General features: G+C 40.4%; 1 protein-coding gene across 13 annotated transcripts in view; it reads right to left on the bottom strand.

Annotated features, from left to right (window-relative positions):
- Positions 1 to 24,895, bottom strand: part of PEAK1 (pseudopodium enriched atypical kinase 1) — a 222,717-nt gene that overhangs the window by 119,181 nt on the left and 78,641 nt on the right. The window contains exon 1 of one of the 13 annotated variants that reach the window (XM_048866125.2): positions 17,323 to 17,344. The exons of the other annotated variants lie outside the window; for them this stretch is intronic. The gene's annotated coding sequence lies outside the window, so the exon portion shown is untranslated. Of the gene's footprint in view, positions 1 to 17,322; positions 17,345 to 24,895 lie in introns of those variants that run through there. 13 annotated transcript variants of the gene reach the window in all.

Below are 24,895 nucleotides of genomic sequence, written 5' to 3'. Positions count from 1 at the left end.
AATTCGTCTCCTCTTCTTTTTCCCCTCATGACACTCTCCGCAACTGCTAGGCTTATGATGATACCTACTTAGGGTTGCCAACTTTCTAATCACACAAAATTGAACACACTTACCCTGCCCCACCCCTTTTCTGAGGCCCGGCCCCCACTTACTCCACCCCCACCCCCAGTCGCTCGCTCTTTCCCACCCTCACTCATTTTCACAGGGCTGGGGCAGGAGTTCGGCTGCAGGCTCCAGGGTGGGGCCAGAAATGAGGGGTTCAGGGCGCAGAAGGGGGCTCTGGGCTAGGGCAGGGAGCTGTGATGTGGGAAGGGGTGCGGACGTGAACTGGGGGTGCGGGCTCTGGGTGGGGCCAGGGATGAGGGTTTTGAGGTGCAGGAGGGGACTCAGGGCTGGGGCTGAGAGGTTCGGATACAGGACGGGGTGTGGGTTCCAGCTGGGGTGTGGGTTCTGGGGTGGAGGCTCTAGAAGGGAGTTTGGGTGTGGGAGGGGCCTCAGGGCTGGGGCCAACGGGTTCAGGTGTGGGAGGGGGTGTGGGCTCTGGGAGGGAGTTAGGGTGAGGGAGGAAGCTCAGGGTTGGGACAGGAGGTTGGGGTGTGGGAGGAGGTTCACGGTGCAGGCTCCAGCCAGGCAGCGCTTATCTCAGGCGGCTCCTGGAAGCAGCTGATACGTCTGGCTCCTAGGCACAGGGGGCTCTCTGCACTGCTCATGCCCGCAGATGCCATCCTACAGCTCCCATTGGCCGTGGCCCCCGACCAATGGGAGCTGTGGAGCCAGTGCTTGGGATGAGGGCATCACGTGGAGCTCCGTGGCTGCCCCTGTGCCTAGGAGCTGGACATACGAGCTGCTTCTGGGAGCCATGTGGAGCCAGGGCAGGCAGGAAGCCTGCCTTAGCCACACTGCTCCACCAACCAGACTTTTAAGCGGCTTTGTTAGCAGTGCTGACTGGCGCTGCCAGGGTCCCTTTTTGACCAGGCATTCTGGTCAAAAACTGGATGCCTGGCAACCCTATACCTAACTCCTTTCATCTTTCCTCCAGACCAAAACATTTTAAATTAATCTCTGAAGCTTTACTTGTGCCTCCACAGGTTACCATTCTCCTGTATGTGGTAATGGAAAAAAAAATAAACTGGTTACATTATGTTGCATTTTTTATGTTGCTCAAAGGAGATGGTGATAGTAAAAACACTTATACACTCTTTATACTTCAGCCTCCACTCTTGATTACCACTAGTGCTTAATTAATGGGTCTTAACTAACCTCTGCTTGGACAAGCACCACAGGAAGCTAGATAAGGAACTTGTCTGAATGCCTCTTTTGAATAACAGTACCTCTAACACAATTTCTGGTGTTGGGTCTTGAACCCACAACCTCTTGGCTCAGAGACAACAGTTTCCAAATTAGTCATATTGGCATTTTTTAATATACTAAATTTAGATTAAGAATGATATTTAAATTAAAGCCGGGAGGAACTGTGTAAACTTTCCACAGAGAGCTCTGCCAATGCAACCCAGTCCTGACTTGCACCATCTTCTAAAACTATACTCAGAGATCTCTTTCTTTGAGCAACACTACATATTGTGTCATACTGTATTGGAGCTTTGTAAAGTAGATAAATGTCCATAAATGACTGGGTATATGTAATGAGGGACTCTCACCACCAGAGTGCCCCCCTCATTTCAGGACTTCATCTTGAGAGCCCCATATTGTCAGGCAACTGGGTTCTGCAGTGGCTGAGTTCTAGATGATGTAACCCTCCAGCCAGGTAACACTTAAAGTTCAATCTCTTTCTGGGGTAACAAAAGTCCAGTTTAAACAACCAAACATGCAACCAACCAAGCTTCTGCTCCTCTTAGGCCTGACAGGTTTCCTGCTACCTCTCCTCCCTGAGGACTCCAGCAGTTTCTCCCAGGGCCTGGCTTTTTCTTCTGGGCCTTCTTCTGGGGCAATTAAAATTAATGGGAGTTGTGTATCTAAATCCCCTAGGATATAAAATGGTTTTAAAAAACTTTTTAAAAGGTTCTGGGACATGCATGGAGATTAATGAAAGAAATGATCAATATGAAAGTAGAATTTTCTTCAAAAACCAACAGTGTTCCTATTCAGGTGCAAGTTATGGAAGGGTAAGTAAGTTTTATGGGCTACCACCAGGTGCGTCACAGAGTTGCCTCCTTTCATCTACCCCCAAGACTCTTCAGGTCCAGAATCCTGTAATAATTAAGCTTCATGTAGTAACTTGGGAAGGCAACAGTCTTGTATAGCTATCAGCCCCCAAAGTAATGGGGTATTATCATTTTCAGTGCCAGTGACTGTTTATATTCCAGACAAATAATTGATGCAGAGAGAGTCAAATCACTCCATGGTTGAAGTTAATTTTGAGACTACAGTTCTGATGTCAATTAAGGTAGGCTGTCCAAATAATAGGTGTTTAACTATTGGCAATCTTTTACCTTCTCTTTCTAATACAGGATTACATAAAACAGTCCAATACAATTCAAGATTACACATCTTGTTACATTTAATAGTTATGTGACAAATTTAGGTGAAAAATAACATGATTTCTCAGGATGGAACATACCATTTTTTTTGTGTGTGTCTGTGTGTGAGCGAGAGCATGCGATTGTTTAACCTAGGGAAGTTACTAGATCGAAGGCCCTGGTTCTCATGGGAGACATCAATCACCCTCATATCTGCTGGGAGAGCAATACAGCGGTGCACAGAAAAGTCAAGAAGTTTTTGGAAAGGGTGGGGGACAATTCCCTGGTGCAAGTGCTGGAGGAGCCAACCAGAGCAGAGCTCTTCTTGACCTGCTGCTCACAAACCGGGAAGAATTAGTAGGGGAAGCTAAAGTGGATGGGAACCTGGGAGGCAGTGACCATGAGATGGTTGAGTTCAGGATCCTGACACAGGGAAGAAAGGAGAGCAGCAGAATACGGACCCTGGACTTCAGAAAAGCAGACTTTGACTCCCTCAGGGAACTGATGGGCAGGATCCCCTGGGAGAATAACATGAGGGATATAGGAGTCCAGGAGAGCTGGCTGTATTTTAAAGAATCCTTATTGAGGTTACAGAGACAAACCATCCCGATGTGTAGAAAGAATAGTAAATATGGCAGGCGACCAGCTTGGCTTAATAGTGAAATCCTTGCTGATCTTGAACACAAAAAAGAAGCTTACAAGAAGTGAAAAATTGGACAAATGACCAGGGAAGAGTATAAAAATATTGCTCGGGGATGCAGGAGTGAAATCAGGAAGGCCAAATCACACCTGGAGTTGCAGCTAGCAAGAGATGTTAAGAGTAACAAGAAGGGTTTCTTCAGGTATGTTAGCAACAAGAAGAAAGTCAAGGAAAGTGTGGGCCCCTTACTGAATAATGGAGGCAACCTAGTGACAGAAGATGTGGAAAAAGCTAATGTACTCAATGCTTTTTTTGCCTCTGTCTTCACGAACAAGGTCAGCTCCCAGACTACTGCACTGGGCAGCACAGCATGGGGAGGAGGTGACCAGCCCTCTGTGGAGAAAGAAGTGGTTCGGGACTATTTAGAAAAGCTGGACGAGCACAAGTCCATGGGGCTGGATGCGCTGCACCCGAGAGTGCTAAAGCAGTTGGCGGATGTGATTGCAGAGCCATTGGCCATTATCTTTGAAAACTCATGGCGATCCGGGGAAGTCCTGGACGACTGGAAAAAGGCTAATGTAGTGCCCATCTTTAAAAAAGGGAAGGAGGAGGATCCTGGGAACTACAGGCCAGTCAGCCTCACCTCAGTCCCTAGAAAAATCATGGAGCAGGTCCTCAAGGAATCAATTCTGAAGCACTTAGAGGAGAGGAAAGTGATCAGGAACAGTCAGCATGGATTCACCAAGGGCAAGTCATGCCTGACTAATCTAATTGCCTTCTATGACGAGATAACTGGCTCTGTGGATGAGGGGAAAGCGGTGGACGTGTTGTTCCTTGACTTTAGCAAAGCTTTTGACATGGTCTCCCACAGTATTCTTGCAGGCAAGTTAAAGAAGTATGGGCTGGATGGACTATAAGGTGGATAGAAATTTGGCTAGATTGTCGGGCTCAAGGGTAGTGATCACTGGCTCCATGTCTAGCTGGCAGCTGGCATCAAGTGGAGTGCCCTAAGGGTCGGTCCTCGGGCTGGTTTTGTTCAATATCTTCATAAATGATCTGAAGGATGGTGTGGATTGCACCCTCAGCAAGTTTGCAGATGACACTAAACTGGGAAGAGAGGTAGATACGCTGGAGGGTAGGGATAGGATACAGAGGGACCTAGACAAATTAGAGGATTGGGCCAAAAGAAATCTGATGAGGTTCAACAAGGACAAGTGCAAAGTCCTGCACTTAGGACGGAAGAATCCAATGCACCGCTACAGACTAGGGACCGAATGGCTCAGCAGCAGTTCTGCAGAAAAGGACCTAGGGGTTACAGTGGACGAGAAGCTGGATCAGGAGTCAGCAGTGTGCCCTTGTTGCCAAGGCGGCCAATGGCATTTTGGAATGTATAAGTAGGGGCATTGCCAGCAGATCGAGGGACGTGATCGTTCCCCTCTAATTCGACATTGGTGAGGCCTCATCTGGAGTACTGTGTCCAGTTTTGGGCCCCACACTACAAGAAGGATGTGGAAAAATTGGAAAACGGCCAGCGGAAGGCAACAAAAATGATTAGGGGACTGGAACACATGACTTATGAGGAGAGGCTGAGGGAACTGGGATTGTTTAGTCTGCGGAAGAGAAGAATGAGGGGGGATTTGATAGCTGCTTTCAACTACCTGAAAGGGGGTTCCAAAGAGGATGGATCTAGACTGTTCTCAGTGGTAGCTGATGGCAGAACAAGGAGTAACAGTCTCAAGTTGCAGTGTGGGAGGTTTAGGTTGGATATTAGGAAAAACTTTTTCACTCGGAGGGTGGTGAAACACTGGAATGAGTTACCTAGGGAGGTGGTGGAATTTCCTTCCTTAGATATTTTTAAGGTCAGGCTTGACAAAGCCCTGGCTGGGATGATTTAGTTGGGGATTGGTCCTGCTTTGAGCAGGGGGTTGGACTAGATGACCTCCTGAGGTCCCTTCCAACACTGATATTCTATGATAGGGCTGTTTTACATTTAGGTATTTATATAATTATTAGGGCTGTTGACTAATTGCAGTTAACTCATGTGATTATTAATTGCAATTAAAAAAATTAATTGTTATTAATCGCACTGTTAAACAATAGAATACTAATGGAAATTCATTAAATATTTTTGGATGTTTTCCTACATTTTCAAATATATTTATTTCTATTACAACACAATACAAAGTGTACAGTGCTCACTTTATATTATTTTTATTACAAATGTTTGCACTGTAAAAATAATAAAAGAAATAGTATTTTTCAATTCATCTCATACAAGTACTGTAGTTTACTCTATCGTGAAAGTGTAACTTACAAATGTAGATTTTTTTTGTTAGATAACTGCACTCAAAAATAAAACAATGTAAAACTTTAGAGCCTACAAGTGCACTCAGTCCTACTTGTTGTTCAGCCAATCACTAAGAAAAACAAGTTTGTTTACATTTACAGGAGATACTGCTGCCTGCTTCTTATTTACAATGTCACCTGAAAGTGAGAACAGGTGTTTGCATGGCACTGTTGTAGCTGGCGTCACAAGATGTTTACGTGCCAGATATGCTAAACATGCGTATGCCCCTTCATGCTTCGGCACCATTCCAGAGGCCGATGATGCTCATTAAAAAAATGCATTAATTAAATTTATGACTGAACTTCTTGGGGGGAGAACTGTACGTCTCCTACTTTGTTTTACACATTCTGACATATGTTCTATGTTATAGCAGTCTCAGATGATGACCCAGCACATGTTCATTTTAATAACAGAACTTTCACAGCAGATTTGACAAAATGCAAGGAAGGTACCAATGTGATATTTCTAAAAATAGCTACAGCACTCGAACCAAGGTTTAAGAATCTGAAGTGCTGTCCAAAATCTGAGAGGGACGAGGTGTGGAGCATGCTTTCTGAAGTCTTAAAAGAGCAACACTCGGATGCAAAAACTACAGAACCCGAACCATCAAAAAAGAAAATCAACCTTCTGCTGGTGGTATCTGACTCAGATGATGAAAATGAACATGCGTCGGTCCACTCTGCTTTGGATCATTATTGAGCAGAACCCATCATCAGCATGGACGCAAGTGCTCTGGAATGGTGGTTGAAGCATCAAGGGACATATGAATCTTTAGCGCATCTGGCACGTAAACATCTTGTGACGCCGGCTACAACAGTACCATGCAAACACCTGTTCTCACTTTCAGGTGACATTGTAAACAAGAAGCAGGCAGCATTATCTCCTGCAAATTGTAACCAAACTTGTTTATCTGAGCAATTAGCTGAAGTAGGACTGAGTGGACTTATAGGCACTAAAGTTTTACATTGTTTAATTTTTGAATGTAGTTTGTTTTTGTACAGAATTCTACATTTGTATGTTCAGCTTTCATGATGAACAGATTGCACTACAGTACTTGTATTACGTGAATTGAAAAAGACTATATCTCTTGTTTTTTTTACAACGCAAATATTTGTCATCAAAAATAAATATAAAGTGAGCACTGTACACTTTGTATTCTGTGTTGTAATTGAAATCAATATATTTGAAAATGTAGAAAGCATCACAAATATTTAAATAAATGGTATTCTATTATTGTTTAATCACAATTACTTTTTTTTAGTTGCTTGACAGCCCAAATAAATATTAAATAGGCACTGTTCTCAGATTCAGTGGGTTCTAGACACACTTGCCCACTACCAGCCATCTGCTGGTGTTAAAAGTAAGTGCTAAAGTAAAGGTGTCCCTCAACTAATAAAAATTGGAAAAGAAAAAAACAAAAACAAAAAAATTACACTTATGCAGGATGGTTGTCAAGACTTGTGATTTCATTCACCTTCAGGAAGCTGATACATGGTTGAACAGATTAGCTGATGGTCTCACTGGTTCATATGTTTAATGTTGACTGACTGGCTAGCTTGCTAGAGGTTACTTGCTCGTAGATGTTGAATCTTAGAAATTGCATGTTGCTTGACTCCTAACTTATCATTCAGTGGCTACCTAAGCTAGGAGGGTGGAGGAAGCACAGGTCTCTTTGTCAGGCATGATGGCACTGCATTGACAGAGACTAGCAGCCATGGAAGCAGTCACTGCAGGCAAGCAAGTTGAATGATTCAGAAGTAAAAGCCAACCTGCAGTGGCTTCCTCTTTCCTTCAATTTTTGAAGATAGTGGTTCCTCCCCTTTGGAGTTTCTTCTCAGGTGTCTTGTAGCGAATCAGAATGGGGCACTCCTTTTCTGACGTCACTTGCATTGCTCAATGGGGTTCAATTAGGTCATCTTTACTTAAACTACTAACCTATCCACACCAGTAATTTTGGGCTCAAACTCCATGGATACAAAAATATATTCAGTCAGATGGCAGGTCCGTAAGAATTTTGAGATATTTGAGGCCACGGATCAGTTCACAAACATCTCAAGCATCCTATAGAAGTGCCAACTCAACAATTTAAATGGGCAAGACTAGTGTGACAGAAATTGAGCAGATATGTAATAAGATTATGACTACTGTAGGAATTGCATCATATTAATCCTAATACATTAATAAAATCATTTATAAATATACATCATATTTATATGTAATAATGGTATGAACACTATGTAGCCAGGTCAATGAGGAAACTTATTCCGTATTGGGATTAGCAGAATGTTGATTTCGTTGCCTGTAATGTTTGAATTCAATGGGGCTATCACAGGAAGGCAACAGAATGAGAATACCTGGATACATACTTGAAAGACAATGGGAGACAGCTGTCTGCATCAGAGATCCTGTACTTTGTCTCAACAGGTTGTAAGCATTATTTTGCAGGCCAGAACTAGAGATCAAAAGAAGATTTAGGAGTTAAAAAGCCATTCTGTGAGGTTGAAGGGGAGGTTCACGTCTCAGCTGCTGTCTAGGTGGACAGACTGGCACAAAGAGAGAGGGGTGGAGGTTGTGAAGGAGTTTGAAGGTATTGGGCCTCCCAAGTCTAGGGAATGGTAAGCCTTGGGAAGAACTAGATGTGTGTGGTATGTATTATTGTTTTTAAGTGCTTTTGTTCCAAACAAGTGAAAGCATTTAAGGAAGCTGCTGGGTCACTAATTACCACTGTCATTGCCTCAGAGAGAACAGAACTGCAGGGTCTGAGCCCAAGTCAGACCTGCTAAGGTGATCACAGTTAATACATAATGAACTACTACCCAGCAGCCGGTCCGAGAGTCAGAGAAATGCTTGTTTCATCCCAGGAAAGAGGTGAAGACCTGAGGCTCGAGACCTAGACTTCAGTACCAGGCAAACTAGTTGAAATATAGTAAAGAACAGAATTATCAGACGCATAGATGAACACGATTTCTTGGGGAAGAGTTAACACAGCTTTCGTAAAGGGAAGTCATGCCTTACCAATCTATTTGAATTCTTTGAAGGTGCCAACAAACGTGGACAAGGGTGATCCAGTGGAGATAGTGTACTTGGACTTTGAGAAAGCTTTTGACAAAAGTCCCTCACCAAAGGCTCTTAAGCAAAGTAAGCAGTCATAGGATAAGAGGGAAGGTCCTCTCATGGATCAGTAACTGGTTAAAAGATAGGAAACAAAGGGTAGGAATAAATGGTCAGTTTTCACAGTGGAGAGAGGTAAATAGTGGGATCCCCCAAGGATCTGTAATGGAACCAGGGCTGTTCAACATATTCATAATGAACTGGAAAAAGATATAAACAGTGACGTTGCAAAATTCACAGATGATACAAAACTACCCAAGATATTTAAGTCCAAAGCTGACTGTGAAGAGTTACAAATGGATCTCACAGTACTGGATGATTGTGACAAAATGGCAATTGAAATTCAATGTTGATAAATGCAAAATGATACGAACTGGAAAACATAATCCCAACTATACATCCAAAATGATGGAGCCTAAATTAGCTTTTACCACTCAAGAAAGAGATCTTGGAGTCATCATGGATAAATCTCTGAAAAATATCTGCTCAGCGTGCAGCAGCAGCCAAAAAAGTTAACAGAATGTTAGGAACCACTAGATAATAAAACAGAAAATATCATAATCTCGTTATATAAATCCATGGTATGGCCACACCTTGAATACTGCGTATAGTTCTGTTCACCCCATCTCAAAAAATATATATATTAGAATTGGAAAAAGTATGGAGAAGGGCAACAAAAATTATGGGTATGGAACAGCTTCCATTACAGGAGAGATTAAAAAGACTGAGACTGTTCAGCTTGGAAAAAAGATGACTAAGGGTATGTCTTCACTACCTGCCGGATCGGCGGGTAGTGATCGATCTATTGGGGATCGATTTATCATGTCTCATCTAGACGCGATAAATCGATCCCCAAATCGACGCCTGTACTCCACCTCGAAAGAAGGAATAAACAGAGTTGATGGGGAGCCGCCGTGGTTGACTTGCCGCCATGAGGATGTCCAGGTAAGATACTTCGCGAAGCACGTAACTGATACTTCGCGAATCACGTAGTTGAAGTTGCGCATCTTAGTTCAAACCCCCTCCAGCGTAGCCCAGGCCTAAGTGGGGTTATGATAGATGTCTATAAAATCATGAATGGTGTGGAGAAGGTGAATAGCAAGTGTTGTTTATCACTTCACATAAAATACAAACTACGGGTCACCCAATGAAACCAATAGGTAGCATGTTTAAAACAAACATAAGGAAGTACTTCTTCACACAACTCACAGTCAACCTGTGGAACTTGTTGCCCACGGATGCTGTAAAGGCCAAAAGCATAACTGGGTTCAAAAAAGAATTAGATAAGTTCATGGAAGATTGCCAATATAGTCAAGCACACAGTGCCATTCTCTGGGTGTCCCTTTACCTCTGACAGCCAGAAGCTGGAACTGGATGACGGGTGATGGATCACTAGATAAATTCCCATGTTGTCTAATTTAATTGGATTATTTTTCTTAATCTTGCGATTAATTGCAATTTTTTAAATCGTTTGACAGCCCTATTAAAGAGTAAGACCTTGTAAGTGGTGATGTAAGCTGCCAAATTGGTAAAGGGAGCCAACTAAAGGAGTGGTGGATAAATCTGACTGGTAAAAGTAATGCAGAAGGAGAGAAGTGGGTTGTTGTGTTTCTCTAATGGGTTTTCAGTGGTGAATACATGGTTGGAAGAAAAGAGAATCCCACATGGTGACCGACTCTAGAGGAAAAAGTAAAGCAAAAAAGTCAACTGTATTTTGAGAAGAGAATGTATGAAAATGGTGGGAGCATAGATGCAGCGTGACTTCAATATTTGGGAGGGAAGGGAGCTTACCATTATAAATAATATGTATATGTCTAACTTCTGGATTTACTGATTGTTAGTGGTAATTAAATTAGTAAATTAAATTAGTGAGTGAGTCAGGGGGTGGAGGTGGGGCTCCCTCCCCGAGCAGTGGCAGGCTGGCCCGAGTTGCCTGGCTTTGCTGCTCGCCCTCCCCAGACTGCATACCAGAGGTTTTCAAACGGTGGAGTGTGTGCCCCCAAAGGGCTCAAAAGGTATTGATCTCTACAGAAAAGGTAGAAGCATTGAATAAGAAGAAGAATGGTAAAGCACCTGGTGAAAATAACCATTGATATGATCAATGCAGTTGGTTATTTATGAAGCCACCTTACTCCAATAGCTCCATGTGTTGACTGGGATCGAGCAAGGATACCAGATGATGGGGTTGATTGTGCCTTTATAGAAGAGTAAAGATTTGGATAATTTGCATTACCCTATCAAAGCATCACCCCATTAAATCAAACTTTCAAAGTCCTTGAAAGTGTTTTGGAGGCAAGGCAGAGGTGCAAGGTGGAGAAAAGCATAGGAGAACAACAACATGGCTTTAGGAAGCGAAGGTGTAGTATAGACTCAATATCTGCAGTGAGACAGAGTTTGAAAGAATGATAATGGAGGGCCTAACTGCGACGTAGATCTTGAGAAGACGTATGACTTGGTTTGAGGGGAGTGGTGTTTTGAGTACTGAGATGAATGGGAGGGGGACTTCAAGAAATGGAGATTACAGAGGAGCTGTATCGAGGGTCAAGAGCTAAGGTAGTAACAATACATGGAATTGCAGAGAGTTTTGAGGCGACGATGGGATTGAGAAATAGCAATGTGCAGAGTCTACTTCTTCATCCTAGTTATGATGTTAACTAGGAAGAGAACCAAGCCTGTGGAGACAGAGAAAACTAACGTATGCTGACAATCTGGGCCTTTTGGCTGACAACAAGAGGAATTGGTAAATATGGTATCAGAGTGGGCATCTGTGTTGGACGACCATGGTTTGAAGGTAAACACAAAGTAAACTGAAGTTATTAAAGTAGGGAAGGTGGAAGAGTTTCTGCTGATTCAAGTTTCAGGAGAAAAGCTGAAGCAAAACAAAGAATTTGTGTAGCTGAAAAGTATACTTAGTGCCATCAAAAAGAGGCCTAGAGAACTGAAAAGAAGAGCACAATATGCATGCCCAGCAGTGAAAAGGGTGGCAGGAGTACTGTGGCACCAGCTATTAAATAATAAACTGAATGGAAAAGTGTATGTTGTGTGTTTTTGTCTTTGCCTGCTTTATGGTTTGGAACCAGTGGTTCTTATGGAGATGGAAGAAAAGAAGATACAGGTAATAGAAAATAATATACGGAGGATAACGGCAGGCATGTGGAGAGTACACAAAGTGTGCATGTAAGAAATTAGGGGGAAAATGAATTTGGCACTCTCAGTGATAGCACACATTTCTTTGCTGTGAGAAGAACCACCACCAAAGCAAGCATGGGACGAAGAGGACAGCAAGAAAGGACATAGAAGACCAAGGATACAAAGGAAAGACAGTCAAGAGACATTTGTTGAGAAAAGGACTGGAACTCCAAGACCTATGAACCCATGCCATGGACCAGAAGGCATCTCTGACCCCTTGCAAATGGGAAAAAGGAGGTGAGAGGTGAAGTGAAGTGTATATGTTAATGGAGAGCATGGGGAAAAGGAAATGAGGAGGGGGGTCATTACTAAAGAGGAGTAAAGTTTGTTGGTTTAACAGCATGGCTACACATGCTTCATTTTGAGGAAGGTTTCAGAGTAACAGCCGTGTTAGTCTGTATTCGCAAAAAGAAAAGGAGTACTTGTGGCACCTTAGAGACTAACCAATTTATTTGAGCATGAGCTTTCGTGAGCTACAGCTGTAGCTCACGAAAGCTCATGCTCAAATAAATTGGTTAGTCTCTAAGGTGCCACAAGTACTCCTTTTCATTTTGAGGAAGATGGACTGGGGGAAGGGGGAACAAAACCTGTGCCTGGCTTAGCTGCATTAAGCTCAGGACTGATGGTGGTGAAGTGAGGGGGTAAAGATAACAGGTGTCACCTTTACATTCTCACAATCCTTGGGTTGGCAAGGGACCATTCTGGTCCCTGGTAGAACTTAAATGTAAAATATAGGACTGCTTTAAGTTACATCCAACTGCCCATCCATTCTGGCAGCTGGAGATTACTAAGGTAATGAGACTCCCTAGCCATGTCCCCTATCTCCCAGGAATGCCCTCCATACACTGAGGGTCAGAAGCGAGTGGCATGGAGCACTATGCCAGCTCTCCACCATCCAGGAATTCACGTTTCTCAAAAAGAATCTGCAGGTAGCCAGTTCACCTGGCATTACAGGTTAACTCTTTGGCCCAAGCAGTCCCAAGATGCCATAGAGGATCTTTAGTTCTCCAAATCAAGCACAATATCACATACGAAAAATCGTGACTGTTTCCATTAGTGCTAAGGAGATGACATTAGGGAACTGTTGTAATCATGACTATAATACACAATGCATTATTCAAAACAGAAAAAAGTACTACAGCACTGGGCATTTTGTGTTTACTTATTACAATAAAAACCAAATGTATTCAAATACCATAGATTAATTCACATCTTAATGTCACTGATTAGACAGATTAAATCCTCTCTCTTCCTATGGTTGGTACTAGAGTTAGTATACTGCTATACAGATGGAATACATCAAGAACAAGTTAAAAAACCAACATGTATTCCCTCTCTGTCATGCGAAAAATGAAGCAGAGGCTGCAGTCAGTAGAAGTCGAATGTAAAAGAACTGTGATGTGACATCCAGACTGTTCCCATAAAACGAAGTGATAGCAGGGAATGCTAAACAAATTCATTATAAGCCATTTCTGCAAAACATTCCCTACTCTCTAATTACTGCCAACCGTGGCATGTTAGCTGCACTGCCCATACATACTGAATAAAAGGGCACCTCATTACAGGATTACTAAGTAGGATAATGTATTCCTAAATCAACGACGTGAGACATGACTGCTGGCAGTGGAGAGAGGAAAAAAACTAAAACACAGTCCATTAGAAAATGGATATCATCCTTTTCCTATTAATGTCGATGGGTGATTATAATTGAGCTTTTACTGAACTGTGAATAATTCATACAATACAATGGAATTGTGCACAGGATGTTGCTCTAAAGTACATTTCAGAGGAACTACGCTACGCTAAACTACACTTCACTTAGAGATAATATAATCTGATATTCTGTGTTATTAAGGCTATGTCAACATTTGCATTATTTAATGTATCAAATTTTGCTATTACTACATAAAAAGCTATGTTAAAAAAATGTTATTTAGTTGCAAAGTCAAACACCTAAACATTAGGAAATTTCCGATTTAAAGTTGCCTGCGCAACTGTAGTTCTGCCCCAATGTGTGTCTACCCTATTCAGTGAATGAGGCAAAGGTACTCTGGAAAAAGTAGCACGTGATAGTTTTTTTTTTTAAATTAAGTTATAAGGCATACACATAAGTGAAGCCATGGCTTGTTTGAGAAAGCCTGTCTGGTGCTCTCCCCTCAACCTTATACAGATTCTCTAGCAGCTCCCAAGTGCTCCCCGGGCAGTATCTGCTGCAGCTACTGCAATGGCACGGACCCAATCTTAGATATTCATGTTCAGTTATTTTGACATAGTACCGGATTTTTCTTGAGCCATACAAGAAAGAGACAGGAAATAGCAATTTTCAACAGCTTGTATCTCAGCAAAATCTGAATTGAATTTCATTAGATAAAGAAAAGGCACTCTCCTAGCCCAAAATCTTTTCCCCTGCCAAATTTCACAGGACGGCTATAAACAGTGGAGGTATTAGAGTTTCTCAAAAAAAGGCTACAAGAATCTTTTATAATGGAAGGTGTTAGACAAGCTAAATAAAGAGGTTGCTACCAACTCCCTCTCTAATATTAGATGGGGGGGTTAATATTGATTATTTATATTACAGTAGTGTTTTAGAGGTGCCTATTGGAAGAGGTCTTTGTAAGCTCAAAAGCTTGTCTCTTGCTATTGCACTAGACACTGTACATGTACACACACTATAAAGAAAGAAAGACAGTGCCTACCCCAAACGGGTAATCTATCCAAGTGACAAGATATTACAGGTGGATAAAAACAAACAAATGGGGGGGGGTAGACAAGGTAAGCAGTGGAACAATAGTATGAAGCATAATAAATAGTTGAATGACTGGCCAGTTTTCTGCTGTTAAAATGAAGGTTTTTAAAAATGCTACTTTCTAATTATTGGCAAAATTACAAGAAAACGTGTTTGTCATTTTCAGAGGTACTGACTCAACTTCCCCTCTTGCCGAAAAATAAATCGTGGATCCCGCCCTGTAGTTGTTTGGAAACCATACCTTCTTTGGTGCCTTCTATCTACTTACAGGTTTACTAAAAATAATTTACTGACTTGGTTCTGGATTTTATTCTTAAATAACTTTCCCATCCTACATCCCATTTCAGGTCCAAAACCAGCTCTTCTTTACATTCTTATGACATCACAAAACCGAAAACCCTCTGAAATGAATTAAAATCTAACAGGCAATTTTTCTAGCCATCCTGTTCTTCTAGTTATATAGTTTCACTTTCAGAAGTCTTCTTCTGGAGGTCAGAGTGCAGTGTTGTAACAATCCAGCACAGGGAGTCTGGACTCAAAGGAGGAAGAAAGGGGGAAACAAATAGGTGTTGCTCAGAGGGTAGAACTGGAATTTTAGCTCCTATTTCAAGATGCATAATTTTTTTATGTAAATTCACTGCTGGAGGATAAAGGAAAGAGAACAGGGAAAAAAATATTTGAAATCCTATAAGGCATCCCCCTTTTTGTAAGAAATTTAGAGTGATACTGTCTGAGGTAGAACTGGTCCAGGAGGAAAGAAAATGTCTAATGTCCTCCTTAGGCTTAAGGGTTCCTAACATAGCAAAATTATATTAACTATTGTTGCCTGAGCTGTTGAAGGAAGTTGTGCTGACTTCTGTACTACAAATCTGGAAAATTCTTTGACTCTAGAAGAAGAAAATGTCTAGAAGGTCTGCCATTTAGATCAAGAATTTGTAGGTACTTTCAGAACAACTTTCTTTCCTCCCTGATGAAAGTGATCGACTGAGAAAACTGGTTGTTCAGTTTGGAAGAAACCTTAAGAGCTTTCTGAGTGTTTTTTGCAAATAATTTATTTCCATTGAACAAGGCATGTTGCCATGATAAAGGTGGCATCAGACAAGTGGACACCCATTTATGCAAAATGCAATTACTGGCCACAACAACCACAAAACTTTGACATTTATACCTACTTCAGCTTTAAGGTCATTTGGGGTTCCATGACAGTTGCAATTTTTAATTTAAGAGAATATTTAACCAAACAGGTAGTTTGAGGAGAAAAGTGAAAATGCACATAAAAAAGAATATTCACTTGTCTCCAAGTTTCCTACTACAAAACCAACATTAGCCCACACTTGTAAATAGGTTGAGAACCACTGCAGTAACTCATCTGGACGTCAGGCTGGTCTGCAGCCACTTATCTCACATTAAAAATGCTTCAACAAAATAACCAAAGTGTCTTGGTATGAGCCACTGAAATCAATACTTATGTTAGCCCTGAATTTTGACGAGAAGATGTGTAATAATTAAACACTCAATTAATGAGACATCCCTATGTAAATTACAGGAAAGGCCTGCTGAATATAATAGAGCAGCAGTTCTCAAACTGTGGGTTGGGACCCCAAAATGGGTCGCAACCCCATGGTAATGGAGTCATTAGGGCTGGCATTAGACTTGCTGGGGCCCAGGGCCGAAGCCCAAGCCCTGTGTCTGAAGCCAAAGCCTGAGCCCACCCCTGGGGCCGAAGCCAAAGCTCGAGCCCCACCACCTGGAGTCGAAGCCCAAGGGCTTCAACCCTGGGGGATAGGGCTTGGGCTTTGGCCCACCTGCCTGGGGCGGTGGGGCTCAGGCCCCATTCCTGGGGTCACGCAGTAATTTTTGCTGTAAGAATGGGGTCATGGTGCAATGAAATTTGAGAACCCCTGAAACAGAGACATGAGATACAATCCTTATTGGTAAACTACGCTGTATAGTCATTTCCATATTTCAATATTGATTATGAAAATACGTCTATGCTAGGAGTTTTGGTTACTGGAAAACTAGTTTCAAGTTTTGTTTCAACTGGACCAAGAAAAACTGCTTAGTAAAATGAACAAACAAGTGCACTCTTTTTGGAGGGGGGAGACAGGAGGAAAGAATAGGAGCGCCTACAGTGTTAGAAGTCCCCTAGATCTCTTTGTACTGTTCTTTGCCATGATGATAAAGCAAAGCTTTTATGCTAAGACTTGCTGAAAAGCTGGATTTTTAAGTAGCGTTTTAGACTTTTGTAAATCTTCTGGGTGGCTGTCACTGGCCTTGGAATTGAAGCTCTGGCTGAATGGTATAACCCTTCAGGTAAGGTGATGGACATGAAAAAACAGCAGCAATATGACAATAGGAAAATTTGAAAGGAATGATTTGACGAACATAAAAAGGCTCATGTGTAACTTTTCCCTTCCTTGTATGAAACCAAACCTTGCACTGGACTGTGACTTGAATTTCAATTCTATCCCCCACAACTCCTTTGCTGTTTTCCTTGTTTTATTAGAACCATCTGGGAGATCCTCCCCTTTTAGTTTCTTACGTTTTTTAATGTGGCAGCTGCAGTTTATCATCTGTTTAAAAACTTTTGTTTTAAAGTCCTTAAGACATAAGGCCTTTTACAGGCTCAAAAATATTGATTCTGGAGATAAAGAAACCACATCAGATGGTGTCTTAGAGAGTAAGGGAAAATATTTGTTGCAGAACTAGTTTTAAATAAAGGAAAGATTCCAGGATGTTTTACCTTGTAAAGGTTTTAGAACACATGAAAATTACTATCAATCCTATATTTTTTTCTGAAATACAAAATTACCGTTCATTGAAGCACTGAAAGTTGTTAACGCAGAACGGTTTCAAGATCACCCCTATCATGGAGATGTAGAGACAATGGAAGTGCACAGGGGTATCACTGCAGCATCTCTGTACACAAAGGTGAAAAATGGAAGTATGAAAAAGGAAGAGAGAGAACCTTAAAATAATATGTATCCAAAAGTTATATATTACATGTAATAAAAGTTCCAGGATGTGCTCTCAAGTGAGATACAATATTTATAACTTCTCAAATACAAAGTTAAATTCCACCTTTTTCATTTTTCTTTATTTTTTAATATTACTTTAAGTATCTCAGATGCTCTATTTAATCATTTTGAAATACTGTCATGATCCACCTGTAATTCCTGAATAGGAAGTGCATATACAATTGTGTCTTCTTAGACCTTTTAAGGAAGTACATCTCACACATACCAAAAGGTCTCAAAATCTGAACCCATTCACCAGTAAAGAAAGCCACACATTTACCTGGCAATTCTAATTTGACTCTTACTTCTACTGCTTCTGCATCTCCCTTTTTTTTAGCTCCACATCTTCACTGCATGTGAAATGAGACTTGTAAATCACATTTTTGTGCATTTTGTCACAAGGTGGCAACTTCTCCCCTGGATGTTAATAATAAAATAATAATAATAGCTACCTCTTAGATAGCACTTTTCATCTTTAGATCACAAAGCCCTTTACAAAAGGAGGGCAGTATCATTATCCCCATTTAATCGATGGGGAAACTGAGGGACAGGGTGGGAAATGACTTGCACAAGATCACCCAAGTACACCAGCATCAGAGCTGGAGATGAATCCAGGCCTCTTGAGCCCTAACCACTAGAAGTCACTACTGCAGCTAAGTTGTGGACAAGCCATGAAAAATCACAGAAAAGTAATAATGGACCTTATTTGTGGTAATAAGGTCCATTATTACTTTTTTGTGACTTTCCGCTATCAGTTGCATGGGGCTGAGAGCGGGAACCCGGGGCTGACAGAGGGGGCTCCCACTGCCCGTGAAAGCCATGGCTGAGAGCACGGGCTGCCGCTGTCAAAATTGAAGTGGAAGCCTAATATTGCAGGATCTGCAATTTTCACAATATTGTGAATTAAGTAGGGCGTTACTTATATGATCACAGTGTCTACTTGGCAATCTGGTTGAAGATTTCCTCTTCCAATCCATTTTTGAAGGGACAGTTGTAGACCTGTGGTCAAGAATATGAACTGACTTTTTGGAGGCTGAGGGAGAAGAGAATCTCACTTTGCCCTTTTCCAAGGGTATGTCATAGAATTTCAGAAGAAAATGAAGACATGAGACAGGTGAAATATTCAAGCTCTAGCTACCTGAGAGATCACCTCGTTAGGTTAGGCTAGCACAACATCTGAGGTGAGCTAGGATGCTCTTGAAAGACTACAAATGGAATGTCTGAGAGCCACTGGCAAGGTGTTCTTAGGTTAAGAGTCCTTGGCTCTAGAATTTCTTCCCTATATCTCTAGAGTCTGAGGCCAGGTCTGTACTACAGACTTATACTGGCATAACTACATCGCTCATGGATGTGAAAAATACACATCCCTGAGTTACGTAGTTATTCCGACCTAACCCCTGGTGTAGACAGCACTATGTCGGAAGGAGAGCTTCTCCCATCAATGTAGCTACCACCTCTCATGCAGGTGGATTAAGTAAGCCGACAGGTGAAGCTCTCCTGTTGGTGTAGGATCATCTTAATTTAGGCAGTGCAGCGGCACCAATGCAGGGTTTTAAGTGTAGACCTGCCCTGAGTATGTTAACTTTAATGAATAAACTAAAGGTATTTTATTTCCCCATTAACCCCTCACCCCAAACCAAACCTACTCATCATGGGCAAACAGAATTTTGCAAGGCTGATCTTAAAGGTGACCTACGAAGGGGGTGTGCGTAAGGGGAAAACCAGTGGCCTTATGCCTTTTTAAATTTTACACACCCTTCCGTACAGGTCTGAAAGGGTTAAACAAAACCCAAAGCAAATTTAGTTGTGTTTTTACATTAAAAATTCAGGTCTGCTCTGGAAAACTCTACTGGAGAAGCCCTAGAGAATAATAAAATATCACAGGGGAGATTAAAAGTTGAGCAATTGAGATGGCAAGGGATTTTTAGTAAGACTGTTTAAACTCTGTTTTTGTTAATACCTATTATTTCATTGCCTAATATTTTGGATAAAAGATGACTTTTTTTTTAATAGATGCAATACAACTTTCAATAAAGAACTGAGCTCACAATAAATACCCTTGACACTTCACTGAGGTCCTCCAGCAAAACCAGGAGACACCACGCTTGACACTTTTCTGATATTTCTATGATTAAAAAAAAAGGCAGTAAAAAACAAAACGAAAACAAAAACCCAAAGCAAAATAAACCACCTTTTCAGACCTTCTTTATATGTCATACAAAAGCAAAACAGGGCATAACATCAGTTTTTAAAAAAATCCTGAGCACATCTCTTCAAGGACTTGAACTAATTCTCTAGTACACTGAGCACATCAATACATCTTTGAAAGATAGCTTCTGAACATGTGTTTACAAACAAGGGGAGAGTCAAGCCTTGGAACACAAGAGAGCCATCAGAAACTACAATTCTATGTAGTACAATCTATCCAGAAATTAATCTGAAGTTGATTCAGTGTATTGTGTTTGTTTCAGAAAACTAACTGTACATGTTTAGATAGCATGCTGAATGTTTGGTGTAGTAAAAGCAAATTCCACATTGCTATGAATGTGTGTTTCTTGTCCTTGAATTGTTAAGGACTGATATCCTTGTTTCAACTCTACAATAAAACTGCACTTTTATTCAAGACAGAACATTATTGCTGCATCTCAAACAAGTCTGTGGTTGACTCTTGCTATATTGTACAATGACTCTCAGTTTCAAAAACCCCTACTGACATGAACAAACAGTCATGACTGTAAAAAGAAAAGGAGTACTTGTGGCACCTTAGAGACTAACCAATTTATTTGAGCATGAGCTTTCGTGAGCTACAGCTGTAGCTCACGAAAGCTCATGCTCAAATAAATTGGTTAGTCTCTAAGGTGCCACAAGTACTCCTTTTCTTTTTGCGAATACAGACTAACACGGCTGTTCCTCTGAAACCAGTCATGACTGTATGACAAAGGTTATCATAAAATCCCTTTGAACTGCTGTATTCAGGGAAATTGGCAGACATCAATGCATGCCCCAGCATCCTCCTGGTGAAATCTGCTCACACACAAATATTGCAGAATGAACTTTTTGTGAGGAGGACCAATATTGCCATAAATTTGCTGAACAAAACAACACCACATTCAGAAACATGTGGGCAGCTCACCAACATTACTAGAGTATACCTGAAAGAATTTACTCAAATCCAAGTCAACCAATAGTCAAGAATGCTATTTTATATATAAAAATTTATAGATTACAAAAACGTGCTGTTGGTAAGCTACTAGGCACCATATGAAGCAAATTATCACATTTTGCTGTACATTACTTTCAAGGTAATCATAGTGACTGTTCTACTATGCAACATATGCACTAACAGGAAATGTCATTCAATTACACTGTATACAATTTATCACTTTATTGTTTCTGGTTTTGAATTTAGAATCCATGTCTGTTTCTCTCATGTCTGATCACAGACAAGTACGTGCGCTACCACCATTCAGGATATCTATCACATCATATCCCAGAGAGCTGGTGGACTCTTTAGTTGACCCTTAAAGAAACTATGTCACGGAGTTCAGGCTCAACATTCAGGTTACGCAAAACTATTAATAGAAAATCCTTCATGAATATTTTAGCATCAATATAAACATGGATCTTTGGGATTTAAACACTCACTCCCACTGCAGTGTCAGAAACTTCACATTAGTCAATCCATTGTGTTTTGGAGAACTAAAAAAATGAAACTGATTATAAAAAGAGACCAGAAAAGTTCCGGTGTCCAAATTGAGTGAAGTGCAAATGTTAAGTTAAAAATAATAAATAAAAAGGAACAAATATACATACATATGGGGTGAGAAGTGAATGAGATTTAAAATCTTCCAGCTTTCTTACTATAAGGTGTTAATAGCAGCACAGTGTAAGAAGCTGGCAGTGTTGAACCAGCTCTTTTAACTAAGTCCATCCTGCTGAAAGAAATAGGAGTCTTGCCAACACACTGCTCCAAGTGTGGCTCATTAAAACTTCATAGTGGATATGGAAGTGACCCCTCTACCAAGAAGAATCTTGGATCTAAGGCAGACAGGATCTGATCTGAGTTACAAATCCTATGGATGGCTAAGCCTAGAAGAATTATGTTGAACTGTGTTTACATTCATTTCTTTGTTTATGACATTCAAAAAAAACCCTATATTATGATCCCTCTCCCATAACCTCAACAGGAAATGCCAGATTTAAGATTGCCTGTGCTGCTCAAATTTAGACAAAGATTTTAAAATACCTTAAATGTCCATTAAATACAAGGCTGCCATTTTCTCTTTTGACTTTTCTTCCAGGCTTCATTTCTAAGATAGATAGTATATCAACATTTCTTCAGTAGGTGAGTTGGCAGGAAGGGCATGGAACAGCACACGAGCATTTTCCATCCAGAAGACTAGTACAATGTTCGACCGAGAATCCTTCTCAATTTTACAATTGCTTTTCTTTTTAGAACAGGAATACACAAAGTGGATGAAAGTAACATGGTCAAGGCAATCTAGTAGGCTTGTATTCAAACATTTAATATAATGCCATGTCAAAATCTCACAATCTAATAAAGGTGAAGAACCATGAACAATAAGGGTAATGACAGCAAAGTACTGGATTTGGGAAATGGAAGGTAGCTGAGTACTTCAGCCACTGTTGTTAGGCCTGATCATATTCCATACTAAAGGACGTTAATAAAAATGACCATAGATATAAAAGTTGGAAGTGGTGTGAGGACAAAAAATACAACAAATTCTAGAGAGACAAGAATGTAGTAGAAAATAAAATTGGGATTCAGCTCTAAAAAATGCAAGTATACGGGGAAAAATAATGCAAGTATACAAATGGTAGGAGAAACCTTGAAAGTAGTAATACAGAAACAGACTTAAGGGTGATATTGAACAGCAAATTAGACATGAGTTGTCAGGACACTTAGCACCAAAAAAGCCAATGCAAGTTTGGGCTCCTTGTTTATACGTATCATATTATATGGCTTTGTTGAGATGTTATCTGGAATGCTGGGTTCAGTTCTGGACACTTCATTACCAAATACTGGAGTGCGTTCAGAAAACAGCAACAAAAATAAGTAGGGAGCAGGAAGAACTGAGTTAATAGGAAATGTAGAAGAGCTAAATATGTATAGCTCGGCTAATTTATAACTAAGGGAAGACGCAACAGACTATGAATATCTGAAGTGTGTGCAAAACATGGAGAAAGAGGAATTATTTAGAATACCACATGAGGGATTTAAAATAGAAGTAATGGGATGAAATGAAGAAAAGGAAACTTGAAGATGAATAAAATATATTAGGAAAAAATCTTTCCAATGGTTTTACTTAACTTTTTAATAAATAATGCCACTACTGTAACAGTCAGCACAGGTAACAATTTTCCCTTATCTGTTATCTATTGCTAGAATAAGCAGCAATGTTTATTCATTCCACACTACCTCCCCTGAAACACCAAGTCTAATGAATGGAAAAACTACAGCTGTGGTAGGATGAAGTCCTTAAGGCGCACTATAGAAGAAACTCTGAAATCTCCTTCTCCTCATTACACTAGAAAATGGCATATAATATTTTAATACAAATGCAAAGTCATCAGTATGACTGAGGTATATTAATAAGAAAAATAACTATGGCTTCCTTTTTCAAATCCAACATTCCCATTTCCCATCTTCATGTCAGATGCTCAGTTTGCTGATTCACTTAAGCTAAAATTATACTTTTCAGCATTGGTCACATTGAATTATTTAGTACAGAAAACTGACTCAACTTTAAACACAAAACATTACATCAAAACCAGTAAATACCAGCAAGGAGGTTTCAGTGGATTACAGACATGTGGTTAACTGGATCATTGGACAGAGTTGGAAAATTCCAGTTGTGTCACACAGGACTCTCTCCACAGCAATGTTGAGATGACGAAATCTTATTTCAACAGGAACGAAAACTACTTTTGATAGCAAGCAAAACTACCTACCTATGCATTAATCTCATTTTGACAAACAGCTGGAGCTGCCGTGAGGTCAGAATCTTAAAAGGGATGCTTATCAGGTCAACTTTGCTGTTTATTACAATTTTTTTTCTGTAAAAGCTTAAGACCAATAGCAATATTTCCATATATTTTAAAACACTGGACACAAATTTTTCCAGCAGGTAAACATTCACCTGCAGTGCTTGCAACTCCAACATTGCAGCACTATATGAGGGCATAAGATCATGAAACTAGAATGCAATTGACTATTTTCATTGTTCAGGTGGAGAGAAATATTAAGTAAATAATAAACAATAAAAGAAATTCTACTTTTAAAATGTATTAAAAAGTTTTATGCAGTGTATTAATTGCATTGGTCCCAGAATATTAGAGACACAAGGTGGGTGAGATAATATCTTTTATTGGACCCACTTCTATTGGTGAGACAGACAAGCTTTCAAGCTTACACAGAGCTCTTCTTCAGGTCTGGGAAATGTACTCAGAATGTCATGGCTAAATACAAGGTGGAACAGATTGTTTAGCATAAGTAGTTAACACATATATCAAGGGACCATTCAAGTGAAGAGTCCATTAATACCTCTCCAGGCATAAGGGAGTAAGATGGAGAAAAAAGCTGGAAGGGAAGTTAAGTGGGTTACAGATAATTGGCTTATTACAACAATCTATAATCCATTTGCTCCCCCACCCAGTTCTTCCTCCTCATCTTTCACCCCTATTCCTGGAGAGGTATTAAAGAACCACTGCACCTTAAAAAGTTTTAAGATTTTATTTGTAACGGATAATTAAATTTATTTTCATAATTATGATTTTTAACATGAAAGTGACCCTTTATTGGAATAAGGATTTTTCACTTGAATCCTACTCTACTGATCAATAATCTAGTTAAATTCATAAACTATTAATAAAAAGAAAAGGAGTACTTGTGGCACCTTAGAGACTAACAAATTTATTTGAGCATTCCGATGAAGTGAGCTGTAGCTCACGAAAGCTTATGCTCAAATACATTTGTTAGTCTCTAAGGTGCCACAAGTACTCCTTCTCTTTTTGCGAATACAGACTAACATGGCTGCTACTCTGAAACCTGAACTATTAATGTTTGTGACCCCAGACCATTGGTTTATCCACCCAAACAGGTGAAAAAAGTATGTAGAGTTTTCCTGATAGGAGGATTAAGTTTAAAAAAATATCAGTGAGATCTTTTCAAGCTTTAAAAATAACTTAAATCACATCATCTAGCTGGGGGATGGGCGGGGGGGGGGACGACGAATGGTGGCAGAACTGTGTTTTTCTTACACTGGGACAGACATTACTGCACAAAATTTAGTCTATACCTATGACTGTATATGAATGGAGGCTTTTCAGCCAATTGATAGCATCAAA

This window comes from Caretta caretta, chromosome 10, assembly GCF_965140235.1.
Source record: "Caretta caretta isolate rCarCar2 chromosome 10, rCarCar1.hap1, whole genome shotgun sequence".
Taxonomy (NCBI): domain Eukaryota; kingdom Metazoa; phylum Chordata; order Testudines; family Cheloniidae; genus Caretta; species Caretta caretta.
This window is presented reverse-complemented; position numbering and strand designations above follow the sequence as displayed.